Below are 23,411 nucleotides of genomic sequence, written 5' to 3' on the forward strand. Positions count from 1 at the left end.
CGGGCATTCCCATGCTCAGCTTTATAAATTCATTTTCATGTACATAGAACAGATAATCGTCTGCAGTTGCAAATTGGTGATTCTTCGTATGTAGGGTCATCATCCCTGGCTTGGATGACCATCTGTGTAGCTTCTGTGTACATTTGATGTCTTTATATTCCTGAATATATTGCAGCTCGGATGGATGAAACTAGATCCGAGGTCTTCAAACTCGTTCAATCTTTGCTTGATGTACAAGTCGATCCATGTGAAAAGATGTTCTGAAGTCGAACATGGAAAGACATCACCTGATTACCAGCCAATAATGTAAGCTGTTAACAGACACGAGAGGAATCACTGATAATGATAATGACCATCAAGATACTACAGTACAATTCACGTGGTGTGAATATATGATCCGATGTCGAAAACCACGCAAAATCTTTTGGTCGAAGGCCATTGATATCAACCTGTCGCCGGAAGTGAGAAACTTGCCATTGAGGCATGCAAGCTTCAAAGTATTGAAAGGGTTGTTTCTAAGTCAACTTCTTGGATAATGAGCTGATGTCAACAAGAAGTGACCCGTCATAGGAGGGCCTTAATGTATCCCACATCTACGACATGAAACGAAGAAAATGATTTTTTGGAGGTGAAAATGATCTAACGACACAAGGTTCAGGAGTGGCGGTCATGAAAAATGGAGGATGATGGTATTGCAGTGGATGAGGCATTAACTAGATGGCGAATTCTCAACTGAATGACTTCTCTTGAACATATCGGTGACACTGAGATGGATTGGTAGCGTTAACCCCAAAATATGGATGGTATGGAGGACCAATGGTGATAAGACCGGTGAACGGAATAACCCAACCCGACTCAATCATGGTGATGGAGTGAAAGTGCCATGTTCAAGAGTGACCTGCTACCATAAAATTCTTCAAGTTTTCTTCCCTTTTTCCCCATTCATTGCTGACTAGTACCTCTTTATTTTTGTCAAGCTTGAGGAGGATAACATATGCTTGTTCTATAATTTGCCCTTCAGGAAAACCTGTCACTATGTTTTAGTGAGCCTAGCGACAGTGAAACTCGTTCTTGTTTGGGTGAACAAGTATTATTTTAACGAGTTTAACGACAAGGATAACTCGGTCCTTTTCATGTTTAGAGAGTTTGAAAAGGGACGAAAAGGAAACTCCAGTAGTTATTTTTCGTAGCATAATCCCTTAAGTCTGAAAAAGGATAAAATAATACGAAAGGGATGATTTTTTGATAACTTTAGCGAGCCGAAAAGACAAGTGCTCAAACTTTTTCTTGAGATAATCCCTCAAGTCTAAAAAAGATTAAAATATACAGGAGGGATAGCACTTCCCCTTACTTTAATGAGTTGGAAAGGCCAATAGCTCGACAATCCTCTCATATTTAACGAGTCTGAAAAGAGTTTAAAGGAGACTCGTTTTTTAGGAACGAGTGGTGTTTAGGGTAGCAAACTGGTTTCGGGTAAGCTTGGAACTTCTCAAAACATGGTGATGTGGAGAGGGTGGCTAACAGGACCACTCGTTGCAGCTGTTCCTCAAAAAGGTAAACAATCAAGTGGAAGCGTATGATCAGCCAAAATAATGGAGGTGATGGCAGGAACATAACCAAGGCCCAAAAGGCTGATATAATGGCAATCACGAAGGTTATTTACAGAAGGTGGGTTCATTTTTTAACGAGCTTGAACTCTGGGGGAACATATGCTCAGTGGTAGGTTTATTTTTTAACGAGCTTAAACCATGCGACAACATGCTCAGGGCCCGGTTCATTTTTTAATGAGCTTGAACCGTGGGATAACATATGCTCAGGTGATTTTTTCTTTTTATGTAAGCCAGAAACGAAAAAACTAAAAAGCTAGAAAAACTAAAAATCTAAGGCACTACTGAGGTTAGGTAGGATGGTTTTGTCAGCAGTTTAGGCAAAAAAATTCCTTTGCTTCGTCTGCAGAGCAGACAAAGGTGAATGGTGGATCAGACCAATCACCTAACCTAAGAAGTTAAAAAGCTAAAAAAACTAAAAATATAAAAAGCTAAAAAATGAAATTGGTCATTTTTAGCTTGCATAAAAAGGTTTGCATGCCCCCAGGCATCGAGAAAAGGAGAGTCTCCAGGTAACCATATGGAAATCACTGCGGTTAAGCAGGATTGTTTTTGTCAGCGGAGCCGACGAAACACTTCCTTGGCTTTGTCCATCAAATAGACAAAGGTGAATGGTGTGAGATAACACTTCTAATCACATAACCTATAGGGAAACCTATCTTTTCAGCTAGGTTCGTCCGCCAAAGCAGACCAGGGTGCATGCCCCCCTAAGTTTCGTTACATTCACCGGACTACTCCTGACAATCAAGTGGATGGAATGAAGGTTAAAGAGATACTCTCGATGCAAAAGGACCATTTAGGGATGATGATCGACTCAGAGCTATTCTTGAACCAGGAAATGAAAGCTGGTCAACAGTGACAATTTTGCCTTCATGCGGGAAACACATCACTCGAAAGAGTGTTGAAACGATAGCCTCCATGTTATAAACATAGTCATGCCCAAGGAGTAGATTGTAATATAACGGTCCTTGAACTACCATCACGTTCAGGTGAACGATTTTCCTTCTCAAAGTAATAGGTAACTTAGGAAGGATCCCTAACGGTCGACTGGTTCCTTTGTTGAAGCCTAACAAATTCTGTGTAACAGGCATAATCAATGGTGAACCAAGCGCTTTCCAAGCAGTTGAGGAAAGGATACTCACTGATGCCCGTTCATCTATGATAGCGCCAGACATGATCATTTTGTAAACTTATACTATGATCTGGAAAGGCACGTAAGATGGAAGGCGAGATCTTGTTAGTCGATTCCAATCAAAGGAAGTGACTAGACTGCTTGGAGGGGGCACCAAATAAACAGTTGAATTAACCCCTTGAGTCACGAGAACTGGTGGATTCTCTTCCTGTTGTGAAGGAACGGGTGGATTTACCCCAAGTTCATCGGACTCTGAAGTAACAAAAATAATTTTAACAGTATCGTTCTCACTCTCTTTAGGAATGGTATCATCTGAAGGTGGACCTTCTGAAGGTAAAACTGGGTCAACTGCCATCTCGACCTTTTGACTTTGTTCTGTTATGAACTCAGAAGATTCACTTTCAATGATAGGTGTTTCGACCAACGGTTGGATTATGTTAGTTGGAGTTTCAACTAGTAAAGGACTTGGGGAGAGTTTCTTGTATCCATATGGAAGTCGCTGCGGTGAATCAGGACGATTATCCAAGAATCTTTTGGCTTCATCCAAAAAAGGACAATGGTGAAGAGAATGATCACCTTCACATAACCTACATGGAACTCTGACTTTTCCTTTTTGTCCATTGACTTCACTATTACTAGTTGATGGTGTGCTGTCAACATGATCACCAGAGGTTGATGACACCTGACGGTGCGAACAGGGAGACCATTCTCTCAAGATCTAAGAGATGCACGAACATTATCGATGAAAATGGTCTCCTTTGCAAATTATACATGGATGTTTGGGTTTGGAAAGTTTGGTGTGCAGATTTCCACCAGATGTTGCATGGTTGCCCCCTTTCTTAACTAACTTCTTCTTCTTCTCCTTCCCTTTCTTCTTCTTCTCAGTCACCCGGTTACTCACGTCGCTACTTTCACCAAGTGAAGAGGAAGAAGGGGATGGAGAAACAAACGAAGAAGAAGGTGAACGGTCAACTTCAATATTAACTGGTTGCTGATTCGATTGCTGAGGAATCACGGTATTTTGAACGACCGAGGTTGAGAATAGCCATACTAGTAGGCCAATTGTGATTCCTGAAAGGGACAATGTAGCCATATATGGAGCACCAATATTTCAACAGGGATTCCTTGATTGGCGGACTCCATTATCTCAACCTAAGATCAACGAAGGAACAGGGATGTTATTGCGAACAGGGAGACCATTCTCTCAAGATCTAAGGGATGCACATACATTCTCGATGAAAATGGTCTCCTTTGCAAATTATGCATGGATGTCTAGGTTTGGAAAGTTCTGTGTGCGGATTTCCACCAGATGTTGCATGGTTGCCCCCTTGCTTAACTAACTTCTTCTTCTTCTCCTTCCCTTTCTTCTTCTTCTCAGTCACCTGGTTACTCGCATCACTACTTTCTCCAAGCGAAGAGGAAGAAGGGGATGGAGAAACAAACGAAGAAGAAGGCGAAGGGTCAACTTCAGTATTAACTGGTTGCTGATTCGATTGCTAAGGAATCACGGTATTTTGAACGATCGAGGTTGAGAATAGCCATACTGGCAGGCCAATTGTGATTCCTGAAAGGGACAATGTAGCCATATATGGAGCACCAATATTTCCCCAAGATGAAAATGGATTAGGATTCCCTTCAATAGGGATTCCTTGATTGGAGGACTCCATTATCTCAAACTAAGATCAACGAAGGAATAGGGATGTTATTCCTAATTTAATAAATTTTAATGACGCTTTGACACAACTTTGCTTTTTCAATTTTTAAGAGTCGAGAAAAAGCTAAAGATGACTCTAGTCCCCTTCGATTTTTAATGAGCCTGAAGTGACAAGTGATTAGATGGACCTTTTCTTTTAAGGAGTCGAAAAGGAATGAAAGTGACTACTCTAGAAATCTAGACATAGGGATTACCAAACCAATCACAAAACTGCAATATACACCATGGTGATAAATTAAAGAGAAATTACCAAGGACTTATGTACGGCAGTCAATCTTCCTGAATGATGTGTTCAGTGCATTGCGATCAATAGGGTGGCATACACGACTTCCTATGGATAAACGATATAAGCCTATTGTGGTCTCCCAATATATACTTGACGGTACGGGGAGCCCAAGTCCGTGCTAGCACTTGTCATATCAAAGAGGAGGAATCACCCAACCTTCGATGAAAACGATAGTTACTAGATTTTACGACGTTGGAACACGTCTCTAGCCTATACCTCTATATGTGTTGCGTTAGGTTCCAAAGCGTTGTTATGTTCATTGAAATTTATTTTAGAGTTGATCTTGTTTAGAAGTTTTCCTTTCAGTGGTTCACCGCGTGATGTAGATGTAAAATTCCTAAAAATGCAATCTACAATGATAAACAATTGTTGTTTATTTTTAGCAATGAAAATCCTAGCTACTAAGGAAAGAAGATTACAATTCTTTCAAACAAAGAGCAAAGAGCAAACACTAAATGCACTTTTCCTAAATCATTTTTCACACACAATCTAAATGAAAATGCAAATTCATGTATTTGTTTTTCGTTCCCTTAATGTGAAAATGCAAAAAAGGAAAACAAAGTATAGCAAAGATCTGAAATATTTCATTCAAAGCGACATTTCGACAATTTCTTTTTCAAAATGGGAAGGAAGACTAAACGACACTTTTGAATTTCGAATAGAAAATGCTTTCAACACTTCAAATATTAACAAATCAAATCAAATGCATGACAAAAAGTTCAATCAACTATCCAGGGAAGGAAGACTCAACGACACTTCTCTTTTTGACACAAAATGACAGTTACGACACTTTTTGTACCAAAACGACAGATCGATTTAAGCAACTTTTTGACAAAGGATTGTAAATGATGGACAAATACATAAAAACATTTACTAATCCTAATCAATGGAGGCTGATCTATGTAATGCAAGCAGGCTTCAGTAATGAGGTATTGTTCATAAGCAGCAAAAACAACTAAACAGAGTTGAAAACAAGGACAAAAAACCCAAATTTCAAGGAGAGAAATAGGTTCAGTCAGTCATCGCACCTATGCTTCATAGAAACAAGTATGAATCGCACCTACTACACTCGGGAAGTGCGATGCATATTAGTTGACAGTGAAAAATAGTGCGATGGGCCAGGGAGCACAACTGAGATGGGTTTTGGTTCAAATTTGTAGCTGATTTAAGTGAGTTAAGCTGAGATATGATGGAAAGTAAAGAGAAAAGTAAAGAGGAATAATCTTGAGATGTTATTGAGCTACCAACAGGGCATCTAGAATGCTTGTAAGTCAATTGTTCGACTCATAAACTAAACCGGAGATTGACTGAAGCAACATTCATCTACTATGCAATTGCAGAGCAAGAGCAGTTCGAAGGCTATCTGGCTAACTTCAAGATCTGTCTATAGTTTATAAAACAAACAACAACAACAAACAAAACATCTATTCAATCCCAAACGGAGTCACCATTTTGTTTCTGGGAAAACTAGTGTCTTTTCGATCTACTAGCCCTCTAGGATTGGCATCTATCCTAGAAACAAACAATCAAAGTAATTTGTGATTTCCTCTATGTATAATAGATAAGAGAGAGGCAAAGGAACCAACCTAGATCTTCCGCTTAACTCCTTGCTTGATCTCTCTCCCCCTTGACAGAGCTTGCAACTCCTCTCTGTACTTATCCCGCTTGGAGAGTACCTATAGAAATAAAGTAACAAAGAACTATCAAAGCATCTCGATCTATTATATCATAAGCATTGCAGAACCATAAATACAATGGACATACAACGACATTCACAAATAACAACATTCACAAATACATGATTGTATGGAGGAAAACTCAAGGAACTTTATTAAAATAGAAGGGAGAATTACAACCCATTTATCTGATCCAGCATCAAAGCCCTCTTCACCTCATGAAAAGCAAGATCACCCAACAATACAATGCTCTTTCTCAGAGACAAACTATCAGCACTTTCTTGCAAATTAAAAAATTCCAGCCTCTAGATATCTCAGATGAGGGATCCATTTATAGATGTGTGCAAGGGTGTGAGTCATCTCTGGGTTTTTGATTAGTGTCATTCCACTTGTTGTTCTTGGTTCCATTTGGAGATTTATTGGATCTCTTACTCATCCCTGGGCGAATTCAGAGAGGCAAGTGTCATAAGAGAAGTTTCTAGAAGATTCTATGAGCATCCACTTAGCAAACTGTCTCGCACATTTGTCCATCCTTGCTCATCGCACCCTACAGAAGGCCCTTCAGTATGCATTGCACTTGGCTAGTGTAGAAGTCAGTATGCATCTCACCTTGACAGTGGAGCAGTTAGTATGGTCCAATTTTGGCCAGTTCTGAGTGGTTTATCAGGTGGAACTTCTGGGGAATGATGTAATCAGTTGACCATGATCCTTTAGGGTATGAAACAACACTTTTAGGGGTTAAAGAGCCCTTAGTTTATCGACATATAAGATGGGGTTCCAGTGCCCAAATATGTCTATGACACTCCTCTCATACAATTTGTGTGTTTAGCGTTGAACCACTTCAAATAAACCACGTGCATGGTGCACCAGAAGTTTGAAACCCTTTGGAAGGGCCTATACATCATCAAACATTGCCTCCACAAGGATACATACAATTATAGCCCGACAGAACTTGCCTAAAAAAGCTCGTCAATGGTCTCTACCTCAAAAAATTTCACCCATAAATTGTTAGAGTAATCATGTATCACTCTCTCATCTCATGTAAATAGATGGATCTTCTGCCATCTTATCACCACGAGTTCATTGACGTCACATCTCAATGGTCACAAAATCTCGTTGCTATAGCATGGGCCATATACTCTCCTCACGAGCACCTTGTCTCTTCAATGAGTTATGTATCAAGTCAACCACCAACAATCAAGAAGAATATGATGTCATCATAGGCCTCTTGGCCGATGCCCACCACCTAGGTATCTGTCACCTGCATGTATTCCTTGATTCCCAGCTCATAGTATCCCAATTAAATAGGACGTTCCAAGTCCATGATCCATGCCTTTTTTGCAAGTATCTGCATGCACAAAGGTTAGCTAGACATTTTGATCAAATCACATTTACACATATACCTAGAGATCAAAATCATATAGCTGATCGCATCGCTAATCAAATCCTAGACTGGCATGCATCACATATATATAACCATCAAGATATCAACACAAGATACATCTAGAAACACAAACGCAAAAATACACCAAGAAGTATGGACACATATATCACATCATGAGATCCACTAAAAAAAATGCCTCGTATATACATCAAAAAATATATGCGGGTACAAAAAATCACTCGCTCAAGACCAGGAAGGATAAGTCATCAAAAAATACATGGGAGCATCCTCATAAATGGGTGCTTTCCCTGCTGCATATTTCATCTCAACCCAAAACAAAGGTACATAACTAGCCTCCCTAAGGCCCTAGTGCCACCATCCCTGCATTAGGAGCCAAAATGGGACCAGTTGTAGATGCCACCATAACAATATGGCGCAAATTCATCTGATGCTCCCGCTCCTGGGACATTATTGTCTCAACCACAACCTCTGGAAGGTGATCCCATCCCTCAAAGGGCACACCTCCAATCAAGGTCTCCACTTGTCTCCATGAGTCACGTACCACTGTAACTCTGCCTCTGCAGCATCTCGTCGCGCCTCAGCCTCCTCAACTCGCACGACCAATCTCTCTGTAACCATATCCCCCTCTCCATAGGGCCCACCAATCTCCAGCCTATGTTGTGTGCCGATCGCTCTAAATCATCACAAGGAGCAACTGTTGGCATCGATACCCGGGGTCTCTGAGGAAAAGGCATGTCCCTTAAAAATACCATGTGTCTCGGATCATGGCCAACCAGAAAGGCCATTGGACGTCCTTGCGGCCCCGTATCTTCAAGTAAATAAAGCATAGTGTAAATATCATCGTAAATCACAAATACATGAAAAAACACATATCTATACAAATGAAGAATTAACAAACATATACCTGATCACCCCCAGGTAGCACCTGGAGGGAGACCGATCTCTGGATCTCCCCAGAAGTCAATCCCATGGTACGGGTAGTCCAATATCAACTGAGGGTTCGAGTCAAACCAATGTTGTACCACGTCGGTCCAATACCGACCCACCTCTCCCTTGCCCTCCCGAGGCATCGCCTGTCCCCAACGACGCATGCAAGGCTCCCAAGGAGAATCGGTACTGCAAGAATAGGGCGAAGCATAACCACCCTCTCATAGAGTATGCTACAAATGACACTCCCATAACTAGGACTCTTTAGCGACAATCGTGGAACCTGAGTTAGTTGCGACCGTATCCCTTGCTACACTAGTCGTGCCTAGTCAAAAAATGCCCCCACCTGAAGTACTTGCAAAACTAAAATATGCAAACCCAAGCACCGGTTGGGGGACACCAAACCCACAAGTCTAACAATCATAGCCAATGTTGCTCACTCGACTAGATCTCCCACTGCTGCGATCTTCACGCATCCATCTGAGATAGGGTCTGGACCGCAGTGCTCCGCAGCCCAAAGCCTCATGCTAGCATCACCTCCTGGAAGGGGATAAGGAAGCACCTCCCCTCATGGCATCAAACCAGTAACAAAATATATGTCAACCTCTGCCAGGATTGGGAGGTATGTATGATGGATAACCATTAGCTGGCGATCCGCATCCCAACAACTAACCAGATATCACAGGAACCTATCCTGCGACCTCATCAATGGGTTTTGAAGAAACTTCAGTAACCCCCACTGCACTAGTTGTTGCCTTGCACCAAAATCCTACGTCATAGCATTCCAGAGAAGAGTCCAGTCTCACTCTCTCCAAATCATCTTGCCACCAAGGATGCCACAAGTCAGAAAGGAGAACCCCTTAGGTCCTCAAAAACCAAAATGGGAAAAAACCAATTTTTCCCCCACCACACAATTGTTTCCTAAACCGGCGCACAGTGTGCGCGCCTATTCTTCAAAACAACACATGATGCACCCAATCTCTTTGGAAAGTCGGGACGAACCCCCGACAAGGCTCATCACATAAACCAATAACCCAGACACGCGTAGCGCTCATATGAGTATCCTTTTTACACGGGGTCTTCGTGCATAACTCTAGTTATGCATGAGGACCGTGTAGCTCAACCAGATTCGCCTGCATGGTCCTCAAATTTGACCTTAAAATTATGTACAAGGGACCCCTATATGACCTACCTAATCTACTAGACTGAAAATCACAAAGGTATCGGCTCAAGCTCTTACTTGTCTCTAAAGGCGTGAATCCTAGGTACACAGGCTGACTGCAATGGCAAGAAACGATCCAAGAAAGCTCTCTGACCTCCACAGTTCAACAATACAAAAGCCTGGGATCTCCAGTCACAAAACAAAAAAAGACGCAAGGATCAGTACGACAACATCTTCATCATGGAACCCTCTGTTCTCGTAAACACTAAAAGTCATTTTTTAGACCTACCACACATGTTAGTTACTTCTCCAACTCTCTAAATCCATAACCGTCAATACATATATATGTCTTGAACGATGCTTTCACTTCATGTTTTGGTTGTATCCATTGTATGAATATTACACATGGTCAGCGTCAACCAACACCTTGATAAGCAAAAAAATAAAAGGTATCATTATCCACTCAGCATGATAGGCTTCCCCCTAAAAATCTTTGCATATCCTAACATCATTTCTCTGTAATGTGCCATAAGGTCCAATATCTCAACCATGTTTATCTCCATCTCACACGTGTACATGATAAGCATTCATGTCAGTCGATAGAAACCCCCCCCCCATGGCTCCCTTCATCATTGTCAGTCCTTCTTCACAAAAAGGATCCATGACCACTCACTCCGACCTGGGAACCATCTCACATACATATCTAAAATTTTAGCCTCATTATGCTACATTCATTTACGCATTCACCCCGTTCTCCCGGCCCTCCTCACAATTACTAATGGATGCACCTTCACGTCCTACATTTGGAATATTGTTCATCCGCATCACATACCCCATTTGTACCACCTCACCCACCCACCTGACATGGAGAACAACCAATGGGGCCCCACCCTCAGTAGATACACTACACCTTTGCACAGGTTACTATCATCATGGAGCACCTGTCTCCATGGTTGTACATCCAAACCAACCCCTATTCTTTTGGCAAGTGCACAAATATTTTTTCAAAAAAAAAATATCCCATCCATATTTGACTTTTACAATCCATGGCCCTCGCTCACATGCAGTCTCTGATCACCTCTGGTCACAGCTCATCAGCGAATCACCCCCATTTTTTGCATCTGTCAAAAATCACTTACACCCATCCTAGAAAATCCTACCGACTCTAGGATCATCAGAAAGCATGTTGTGTCTGTCACCATTTGCATCTCGAGCTCTGACCTCATAAGAGATATATGTATCCTCCAATATTGATATCCCTCGCTATCATGACTATCTAACTCAATTTATTACAATATGTTCATATCTATTTTCTGACTCACCACATCGGGCGGATGACACCCCTTTCCTGTCGACTTCAACAAATGTATTCCAGGAAAGAGGTAGTACCTTAGATACTCCCTCCCTTAATAGGGATATCCTTGGGTGGCACATTGGGAACCATTATTTACCAGTGATGTTATCGGTTCCCTTGACATTCGACATCGACTCAAAACATTCATGTCAAGGTGGTGTCGTACTTAGTTATTGTTGCACCCATTCACATACTAGAAGTCTCTCGCTTAACTAAGCACCTCATTCAACAATGCTTATATTATGAGGTAGGGGAGGTACCTGCACCAAATATCTGTGCATGCCAGAACACCCATCAACAAAGTGCTTCACCAATATATGCATAGGAAAATAATATTTCGCCTATTTGACTAGAAAGCGCCCCTAAGGGCATCAGCAATGTTCATCATCAACTATGAGCAGGTCAACAACCAAAAAGTTGATTGGACACAAATCAGTTGTTTTCCAATTATAATCAGTTCTGATTAGCCATCATAACGAGCATGGGACATGCCCACCTCGTATAAAACACACCATTATTTTTTTTTTTTTTTTTTTTTTTTTTTTTTTTTTTTTCTGTTGGAGCATGGGTATCGTTCATACTCAGTCAAGGATTTTTCGCTACTCATCTCTGACTCAAGCTTTCCTCTCTCTGGAAAAGTTAATCAGACTCTCCAAAGAAAATGAAAACACAATGTATTTCAGCTATACATCTGCTCCTAACCTCATACATTAGGGGTAAACTGTTAACACCGGAAAATTGTACACCTACTAGTACAATCCAGAAGATATTAAAAGTGTCCATCATAATGCATAGGTGGAAATTTTTCCAGTCGAATACATTATAAAGATTCAAAAAATTAAAGGTTCTCCTAAGGTCCAGAAAATCAATTAAGGCCATGTGTATATTTCTTTGATAAATGCACGCACGCGGCATATCCTCAAAAAGTTGCACGGTTGCAGAAAAGACGACTCAACAGTCTGGGACCACTCTACACATTTGGAGATGATTTATTGATATGAGATCGACCTAGTACAACCGAATTCGAGTCGCGTTGGAGAAGTGCATCCCTTAATGGAATCCTCTGGTCCTACTCATGTGTCTTTATCATACATGTACCAAGAGAGGGAAGAGGGATTCAAAAAACTCTATATAAACAGGCCATGGGAGAGCCAAAAGAAGAGACATTTTCTTCACACTTCTTTGAGAGAGGAGAAACTTGCAAAGATATTGAGGAAAAGAAACACCATTGCTGAGGATTTTTGAGCTCCCTAGATCAAGGAATTTTCTTCAAGTGTTTTAGTATTCTGACTATATTCAACCTCTACCACCAGCAATCAATAAAGGGAGATTTTTCCATATATTATTGATGTGTTTTCTCCATTTGAGCATTGTTATGTTCATGCACCTCTTTGTTTAAGTTTATGTTTATGTATGCATTGTATCCATTATTTACAATGTTGTGTTTATTTAAGTCTATCCACTAACAACACCAACATTGACTATAATCCTTTGCAGGTAACAATCCACTACTAAGGGGGTGTTTTTGGTACACTTGTACTCCAAAAACACTACAACAGCATGGGTTTCATGGTCAAGGGAAATTTATTTTTAGGTCAAACACCCATTGAGTGCTTCTAGGGCTTGTCATTTAATCTACAAGTCAATTGAGTCATTGTCATTTATTGAAGACCCATTTGGGCATGTTAAATATTGTGAAGAAAAAATATTTGAGTCAAGGTAGAGTCAAAATACCCTCCAAGACCTTCTCATGGTGCAAGCAACAAGCCAGCCTTCAAAAGAGCAAGTCAGCCTATCTAGAAGGACATGTCAGCATATTAAGGGACCCTAGTAAGCCTATATAAAGGAGGACTCAGCCTCATTCAAGGAGGTATTCATTCAGGCATCAAGAAGTTCGAGCAAGCAAGAAAAGAAGCCTAATACCTAGCGAAGGAGATGAGAGATAAAGGAAGGAAGGGCGAAGCACTTTTTGGGTCTGTTTTTGGGCTATATTCCTCCACATGTGTGAAGTATTATGGCATCCTTTTGTAGTAGCAAGTACTGAATTGCAGTCATTATCAAGGGCTAAGTTTTGGGTTAAGAAAGGTCTCCTTTGCAAGCCAAAATAACAAGGAATAAATTCAAGTCAAGCGAAGGAGAAAGGAGATAAATTTTCCCACCTTCTAGTCACACGTGTGAACTAGGGTTACTGTAGAAAAGGCCAAAATTTCAATCTTGCTACAACAAGCTGAAAAATCTAAAGAAGGGTTGAAATTTGAGGTTGTGAACCATTTTTGACCAGTGTTGACTTGAAGGAAGGAAAGCACATCAAAGAGCGGTTTTGACTTGGTCTTGGACGAGTCTTGGTCAAGGGTCATAGGTCTTGGAATTCATCAATTGAAGTTATATAAGAAGAGTTCTTGTGGGTTTCCCTCTCAAGTGGAGAGGTTTTGGCCCTAGTTGTTTGCCTATATCTTGTGTCCTCTTGTCTTATTGTTCATTATGGTTTGATATTTGTTTGATGAAAAGAACACTAAATATAATCAAGAGAAAGAAGAAGCTAATTAAGTTAAGTAAAAATACATCACAAACAATTATCAAAGAAATGAAAAATCACTTCATCTAGCTGCCCTATATTTCTCAACAGGGGTGTCAAGTTCATGGAGGACAAGGCATACAGAAGGTCCAGAGAGGTGCCAACAAGTGAAGATCAGAGTGAGCAGCCAACATAAGTTTCCAAAGTAGAGCAACAAAATAGAGGGAAGCAACAGAGCACGAGTGTAGTGACTAGTACGAGAAAAAGTTCAGGTGTGAGTTCTCCTGAGGCTTCATAGAACATGGATCAGAAGATGCAGTAGATCAGGGAGATGCATTAGGAAGATGTGGAGGGGAATATTCCTAACTCCATTGATCATAGGAGGAACCGGGAGGTTCAACAAACACTCAAGGATGCTCAAGAGTTTGTGGGGACTCGTAGGATAGGTAGGAGAGAGCAAAGACAACCAGAGCGGTAAACTGGATACATGGAATTGGTTAGTCAATTGGTAGATAGCGAGCCTTACAACTATCAGGAGGATGCACAAGAGAATGTGTGGCAAGATGCAATGGTTAAGGAGTACTTCTCGATCATGCATAGCAATGCATCGAAGGTTGTACCAAGACCGACACATAGGGCGGTGGTTGGATCATGCTAGATCTATAAGATCAAGCACGGTGTTGATGGCATCATCAAGAAATACAAAGCTAGGTTCATGGCCATGAGTTCTCTCATAAGGAGGGAATAGATTATGAGGATACATTTTCTCTTGTAGCCTAGTACACTTCTATACGAGCTGTGATCTCATTAGCAACACAGATGGGATGGTAGATCCATCAAATGGATGTCAAGACAATATTCTTGAATTGTAAAAGGGAAGATGAGGTGTATGTAGAGATTCAAAGGTCATTGTGGCACACAACAAAGAGATCCACATGTGCAGGTTAAAGAGAGCTTTGTACGGGCTCAAGTAAGCTCCCAGGGTGTGGTATGAGCACATCGACAAATACTTGCAAGGAATGGGTTTTGTTAAGAGTGAGGCAGATGCAAACCTCTACAAGGTGGTTGGGGGTGATGTTCTCATTCTTTTCCTATACATGGATGACTTGTTCTTGAAAATTTCATTAGGGTTCATCAAGGAGTGTAAGAGGGACATTGTATCAGAGATCAAGATGAAGGATGTGGGGCTCATGCACTATTTTATAGGCATGGAGGTATGGTATACGAATGATGATATTTTCCTTGGTCAAGGGAAGTACTGCATAGAGATCCTTATAAGATTTGGGACGAAGGATTGCAGGGCCATGTCTACTCCCATGTTCACGAATTAGAGGAAGATAGATGCATCCAGGGAAAAGGAGGTTGACCCCACCTTGTACAAACAATTGATAGGCACTTTCATGTATCTAGTCAAAACCAAGCCAAACATATCCTATGTGGTAAACTCTCTCATTCAGTTCATGGTGGAGACGAGGAGAGTGCATTGGATAGTAGAAACACATGTGTTGAGGTATTTGCATGACACAATCAAGTATGGGATCAAATATACTCGAGGTGATGGTGTCAGGTTGGTGGGTTATAATTATGCAGCTTGGGAAGGGAACATAGTGGATCAAAAACACACTTTAGGGTGCTACTTTAGCATCGGGTCAGGAATTGTTTCTTGGTACAACAAGAAGTAGAATTTTGTGACATTGAGTTCAACTGAGGTAGAGTACATAGTAGTGAGCATGGCTACGTGTGAGGACAATTAGATTCAGAGGCTATTGGTAGCCTTGTTTAATCATAGGATAGAAATGATGGTGATACACTACAAAAATTAGAGTTGCATTAGGTTGTCATAGAATCTAATGTTTCACGACAGGTCTAAGTATATAGATATTAGATACCATTTCATCAAGGATTGTGTGTTATTGGGAAATCTAGTGTCCACTCGGACCTGCTAGTCCCACTAAGACTAGCTATCTTAGAAACAAACAAACTAAAACTACTTTCGTTTTCCTTTATGAGAAGTAGATAAGAGTGGAATGAAGGACACCAACCTCAGTCGTGCGCTTGGTTCCTTGCTCAATTCCTCTCCCTTCTAATAGATCCTTGCCGCTTCTCCTTCGTCTACCCAGCTTCAAAGAGCACCTGTGGAATCAAAGTAGCATAATACTATCAAAGAACAAAGATCTACAATCATAAACAATATAGGACCAGATGTATATTGACCACACAAATGCATATATCATCAAACATACAAGAATGTGGAGGAAAACTTGAATAGCTTTATTAATATCAAGAATAGAAAAGAGGATTACAACCAATTGTTCTGACCCAGTGTCATCCTCCAGCATGAAAGCCCTTCTTTCACCTCATGAAAAGCTTAGATCACCCAACACTATGAAATTCCAATAAGAAACCAACAGCACTTCCTTACAAGATACAAAATTCCAGCCTCCGGATCTCTGGGATGAGGGATCCATATATAGATGATTGCAGGGGGGTGAGTCAGCTTTTGGGATTTGATTAGTGTCCTCTCTCTGATAGTTCTTGATTCCACTTGGAGATTGATGATCTCTTACTCATCCCTGGGTGAATTCAGAGAGGCAAGTGTCACAGGAGAAGTTTCTGGAAGATTCCATGATCATCCACCTCGCAAACTATCTCTGCCATTTGTCCACTCTTGCCCATCGCACCCCATAGAAGGGATTTTCAGTATGCATCGCACCTCCCATGTGCATTAGGTGGGATGCATCACACTTTGACCATGGAGCAGGTGAGATGGTCCAGTTTTGACCAGTTCTGAGCAGTTTTTCATGGAGAACTTCTGGGAGATGATGTAATCAGCTGACCTTGTTCTTTTAGGGTATGGAAAAACACTTCTAGGGACTTAGGAGCCCTTGGTTTATGGACATGTTTGATTGAGGTTGCAGTGCCCAAAAATGTCTATAACAGTTGCCCCCTAAAGCATGAGGTCGTTAATCTTTTGATGTCGGGTGAAATGCTTTATCATGAGGATCCGAAGTTTTTTCGAGTTGGAAGGTGACCTGTAATAAGATACAATACAATACATTATCTTCATAATATTTTTCATGATCTAGCTAAGGCATGCATTCCCATGCTTAGCTTTATAAATTCATTTTCATGTACATAAGACAGACAACCGTCTGTGCGGGAGACTGATGATTCTAATAGAGTCATAATCCTTTGATTCGGATGATCATCTGTGCAGCAAAAATGTACATTTGATGTCTTTATTTTCCTAAATATATCGCAGCCCAGATGGATGAAACTAGATCCGGGGTCTTCAAACTCGTTCAATCTTCACTCAGAGTACAAGTCGATTCATGTGAAAGATGTTCTGGAGTCGAACATGGAAAGACATCGCCTGTGTTAAAATTGGCAACCAGGGCAAAACTTCATGTGGGTCATCTTATTCATGGCTGATAATATTTTTATTAGATTCCTCTCGTCGAGCAGTGTAGGATTGATATAAAGATCATCCGATTCCGATAAGTATTCATGGAGATATGGATTTATTTTGATTATGGAATTATTATCAAGCCGACCTACAACTCATGTAGGCTCAGAAGCCCAACAGTCGCATCTATTCACCCACCAATGTTGTGTATAAATATAATAGAACTTTTCCTCATTTGGACTCACTCATCTCATCACATCTCTCTCTCTACTGCGCAGATATGAGTCTCTTCTCTACTGCGCTGAAATGGGTCTCTCTCTCTCACACATGTGAAGCCAGAAGCTGTTGAATTTGAAGCTGCAACTGCAGAAGTAAAGATTGACTTGCGTGGCCTAGAAGATCTCCTCTTTGGAACTGCGCTGTAGGTTCATCTGAACCTCCTTTGAAAGCCGCAACTTTTGGTGGTGGAATGAAGTCAATCCGACGAACGGTTTGCAAGATATCGACTGCCCTAGTTTGAAGCCAGAAACTGTTGAAACTGAAGCTGCAACTACAGAAGTAAAGATTGACTTGCGTGGCCTAGAAGATCTCCTCATCTGAACTGCGCTATAGGTTCATCTGAACCTCCTTTGAAAGCTGCAACTTTTGGTGGTGGAATGAAGTCAATCCGACGAACGGTTAGCAAGATATCGACTGCCCTAGTTTGAAGCCGGAAACTGCTGAAACTGAAGCTACAACTGCAGAAGTAAAGATTGACTTGCGTGGCCTAGAAGATCTCCTCATCTAAACTACGCTGTAGGTTCATCTGAACCTCCTCTGGAAGCCAAAACTTTTGGTGGTGGAATGAAGTCAATCCGACTGTCGGTTTGTGAGATATGGTCTGCCCTATTTTGATAATGAAGCCGCTAACACTGATGCTACTGATCTAGGGTTTGCTACTGCTGATATGAATTAGATTTATTGTACTATTTCTCTCTGCTGAATTACTGAAGATAAAAGAAGATTTGATCAAAGGGTTTCCCCACACATTGTGGGGTTTGTCCCTGGCTAGCCGCCACATCTTGTGTCTCTTGTCTTGGCTTGTTTTGTGTCGATCGTTTAATGTTCTATCTGCACTTTACTTTATGTACATGTGATTGAATATAATAAGAAAAAGAAGTAAACTGTTATAAGCATAGAACATACCATAACTTAACATGGTATCAGAGCTGAGGTGAAGACAAAGCCTGAGCAAGAGCAAGAGCAATCATTGAAGAGAAGATTGGCAAGGCTATCCTAAAAGAACTATGGGGTCCTCAACACTCTTCCCTGCCGAAGACAAGCTCCGTGAGAAAGCTGACTATCACGGATGGAAGATGTCTATCGATCTAACCCTTGAAGATCAAGGAGTGCTGGACAATGTAAGAGGCAATATTGTTGAGCCTTCATCAAATGCATCTGCTGCTACCTGGAACAAATGGAAAAATGGAGAAGTCAAAACAATAGAAGATCATCTGGGACTCTATCAGCAAGCACTTGGTGGCCTACATCTCTGAACTGGACACCTCCAAGGAAATCTACAATAGACTGGTGAGTTTATTTAAAGTTAATGATGCAAATCAAGTTTTGTTTCTTAGAAATAAGCTGAGGTAAATCAAGAAGAGTAAAGATGAAAGTATGCAAGCATACTTCTTAAGAATCACCGAGATCAAGAACGATCTCCTATCTATTGGGGAAACTATTACTGACAGAGAAATGGCACTCACAACTCTTGAAGGATTACCATCTGAATGGTATGTGTTCAGGACTACTCTTCTGAACTATAATGTAATTCCTGGTTTCGAGGAATTAATGGCTAGATGCATTTAAGAAGAAACAAGGGAAGAAGTGTAAGAAATGCCTCCTGCTGCCTTTTCTTTTCATGCAAAGAAAAGAAATAATTTCGGGACTAAATCAAAAGGAAAGGCTGGACCTAAGGCTAGAAGAAAATGACAATGTTACATTTGCGATAAAGCAAGTCACTATGTATGAGATCATGAGCATCATGATGAATGAGATCATGGACATAAAGGGCAACATGAGATCATGAACATATAGGATAGCGTGATGATGATGCACACTAGTTTGAGCAGCATTATGATGGATAAAATCATGGACATGGGCAGCATGATGATAATCATGATCAGAGAAGCATGGTACAGTATGCAGTGGTGCAACTCGAAATCCCTTTGATGGCAATCAAAGGAATGACAAATTCAACAGCAAAGGTAAGAGGAGAGCTGGGAATCAAGGAACATGACAAGCATTCAAGAAGGCCAGAAATTCCAGGATGTATTAAATGCACCCGACCTTAAAAAGAACCTAGTGTCCATCTCGGGAACGGAAGACAAAGGCTACAAGGTAACCTTCAGCGATGGCAAGGTATGTATATGGAAAAATAATGTTAAAGATGCCTTTACTCTTGGGTTTAGTGTTGATTCATTATATCAGGTCGATGGAAGTCTGCTAGGTGTCATGTCTTATGACATATCTCTTCAGTCTGAACTTTGGCATTAGAGGTTTTCCCCCCTTCATTATAAAGCTATACTCGGTGTAAGACAAATGGTGATAGGGATGCCCGAATTCTGAATAGAGAATGAAGGTGTATGTCCAGGATGTGCTGAAGGAAAGCTCAAAAGGGGACCATTCCCCTCAAGCCAAAACAAGTCCTCTGATATATTACAATTGGTTCACTCAGGCATACCTGAGGTTGGCATTAAGAGGGAGACTACTACACCACATACTCCTGAGCAGAATGGTGTGGTGGGAAGGAAGAACCGCACGATGATGGAAGCTGTCTGGGCCATGCTACATGATCAAAGACTTCTGATGTTTCTATGGGCTGAAATTACAATCACCGTCATATATGTACAAAATCGATGCCCTCATCGAGCATTGGGTTCCAAGACTCCTAAAGAAATGTTCACCGCAAGGTGAACAATCTTTCGACTTTAAGGTGCTCTCAAGAAGCCAACACCAGGGAACCGAAAGAAAAGGATGATGAATCAATGCCTGATGTAGAAGAACCCATGGATCTGATAGATTCTCATCCACATGAGCCTTCCTCTTCTAGGAAGAGGCCTTCATGGCTTAGGGGGGCTACTTGATGATGCTGAAGGACATGCTGCACCCTGAGGAACCTTCCATCAAAGTAAGAAACTTAACAGGTACCAGGGATACCTGACCATCATGAGCACGATCATACAAAATGAACCTTCATCATTCTTAGATGTCATCAAGCATTAACTATGGAAGGATGCTATGACCATAGAATATGAGTCTTTTATGGAGAATGATGTCTGGGAAGTAGTTCCCAGACCCTGGACAAGACAATTGTTACTTCAAAATGGCTTTACAAGATAAAGCATGCAGCAGATGGAAGCACAGAAAAGTATAAGGCTCGTTTTGTTGCTCGAGGTTTCTCCCAAAAGGAAGGTATAGACTATGATGAGATTTTTGCACCTGTTGCCAGATATATGACCATCCGCTCGATCATAGCCCTTGCCGCTTCACAAGGATGGAACCTACATCAGATGGATGTCAAGACTGCGTTCTTGCATGGCTCAATCAAAGAAGAGGTCTACGTGAAGCAACCCGAAGGATTTGAGATTTATGATCGAAAATCTCATGTATGTAGGTTGAAGAAAGCTCTCTATGGGCTGAAGCAAGCACCCCGAGCATGGTATGAGAGGATCGTTAGCTACTTGATAAAGCTGGGATTCACTAGGAGTGAAGCCGATCCTAACCTTTACTTTAAGGTTGAAGATGACAAGCCTCTCATACTGGTATTGTATGTGGATAACCTCTTTCTAACAGGTGCAGACCCTCTCATTCACAAATGTAAGAGGGAGCTGGCCTCTGAATTTGAAATGAAAGACCTAGGACTGATGCACTACTTCCTAGGACTTGAAGTATGGCAGAAGCCAAGGGAAATTTTCCTATCTCAAGGGAAATATGTGGTAAAGATATTGGAAAGATTTGGTATGATGGACTGCAAGCCTGTGACTACCTCGAGGATCTTAACTTTTAGAAGTTATATGGTAGTGATGTTGGACCAGATTTGGGAAATGCCTCTGAGTTTCATAAACTCATTCGCATTGATGTTCTTGGTGAACCTCCATCCGAACATATTTTTTGCAGTTAGCATTGTGAGCTCATATTTGGTTGAGCCTCACTGGATTGATGCCAGGAATCTTCTGAGATGTCTTCAGGACACAATCTCTCATGGATTAAGATACACTGCCGGAGATGTGAGACTACTTGGATATACTGATGTTGATTGGGCAGGCAGTGTGGTGGACCGTAAGAGCACTTCCGGGTGTTGTTTCACCTTGGGATCTGCTTCGATATCCTGGATGAGCAGGAAGCAGAAGTCGGTGGCTTTGAGCACCGCCGAAGTAGGATATATTGTTGCTAGCATAACCTCGTGTGAGGTAGTCTGGTTGCGAAAGCTATTCAGTGAGTTGTTTGGAATTACATTGGATACCACTGTGATTCTCTATAACAACCAGAGGTGGGATTTGATTATTGAGGAATCCCGTATTCGTCGATTGCTCCAGCAGATAGACATCATCTTGGATATGGTAAGTTGATGAGCAAGGAGGCTCCATCGCATTAAGATGATGTACAGGTTGATACACCTTGTCAAAGCCCCGAGGAAAGATCTAATCTGTGATTTTCCCAAACAACTTGGAGTCGGTAAGAAATCCTTGTACAAGGGTCCTATATGTTGCATACATTGAGCTCTGGGAGCTCTGAGGGCTTGCGGTTATTACTGGAGCAACATACGACCACAGGGTGACTCAACCTCCCCTGGTGGTGCGCACTGGAACAAGATGATTCGCTCTCTTGTGGGACAAGATGATTCGCTCTCTTGTGGAACAGGATGATTCGCTCTCCTGTGTAGCAGGATTGATGTGTTCTCCTGTGAGGCCTGGATTGATGTGTTCTCCATGGCAACTGTAGCAGGATTGATGTGTTCTCCTGTGAGGACAGGATTGATTAGTTCTCCTGTCGAGGCATCCTACCCATGCAGTCTGGGACTCATGGGAAGTACCTCTCATCTGATCAATTAGCAAGGAAATGAAGTTAGGGACCATAGTAGTACCGATGGACTCATCGTTGTAACTACCGTACTCCCTACGCTAGGATGACCTCCATTGATCTGGGATCAATGATACTGGTCTGGGACCAGTGGTAGGAGTGGTACTTACTATGAAGCTGACTTCGGGTCGGCTGAGACTGGTCTGGGACCAGTGGTACGCACTCTGAGACTGACTTTGAGTCAGTGGAGGATGATACTGGTCTAGGACCAGTGGAGCTGTACTCACTATGACGCTGACTTCGGGTTGGTTGAGACTGGTCTGGGACCAGTGGTACATACTCTGAGACTGACTTTGAGTCAGTATGATACATCCTCGATCATTTCTTCTTCTTCATAATTCGGACAAAAGCATAGCAGAATAGAACAATGCAAGAGCAGAGCAGAACAGAGCAAAAGAGTACATATCAGTGCAGGGCAGAACAAGACAAAGCAAAACAGGCAGAATAAAGTAGAGCAGAATAGAACAATGCAAGAGCAGAGAAAAATAGAACAAAACAGTACAAATCAGTGCAGGGCAGAACAAGACAAAGCAGAACAGGAAAAATAGAGCAGAGCAGGGCAAGGGTCAGGCTGTACAAGGCAGTGCATTTGATGGATAAATAGTAACGACCGATAGACAGATTGCAGATGAAGTTCTCCATGGTTGAGAGGGAGTGTTAAAATTGGCAACCAGGGCAAAAATTCATGTGGGTCATCTTATTCATGGCTGATAATATTTTTATTAGATTCCTCTCGTCGAGAGGTGTAGGATTGATATAAAGATCATCCGATTCCAATAAGTATTCATGGAGATATGAATTTATTTTGATTATGGAATTATTATCAAGCCGACCTACAACTCATGTAGGCTCAGAAGCCCAACAGTCGCATCTATTCACCCACCAATGTTGTGTATAAATATAAGAGAACTTTTCCTCATTTGGACTCACTCATCTCATCACATCTCTCTCTCTCTACTGCGCAGATATGAGTCTCTTCTCTACTGCGCTGAAATGGGTCTCTCTCTCTCACACATGTGAAGCCGGAAGCTGTTGAATTTGAAGCTGCAACTGCAGAAGTAAAGATTGACTTGTGTGGCCTAGAAGATCTCCTCTTTGGAACTGCG

Source organism: Pinus tabuliformis, chromosome 8 (genome assembly GCF_031772625.1).
Source record: "Pinus tabuliformis cultivar Carrire ecotype Pingquan chromosome 8, CPIR1, whole genome shotgun sequence".
In the NCBI taxonomy this organism is placed as follows: Eukaryota; Viridiplantae; Streptophyta; class Pinopsida; order Pinales; family Pinaceae; genus Pinus; species Pinus tabuliformis.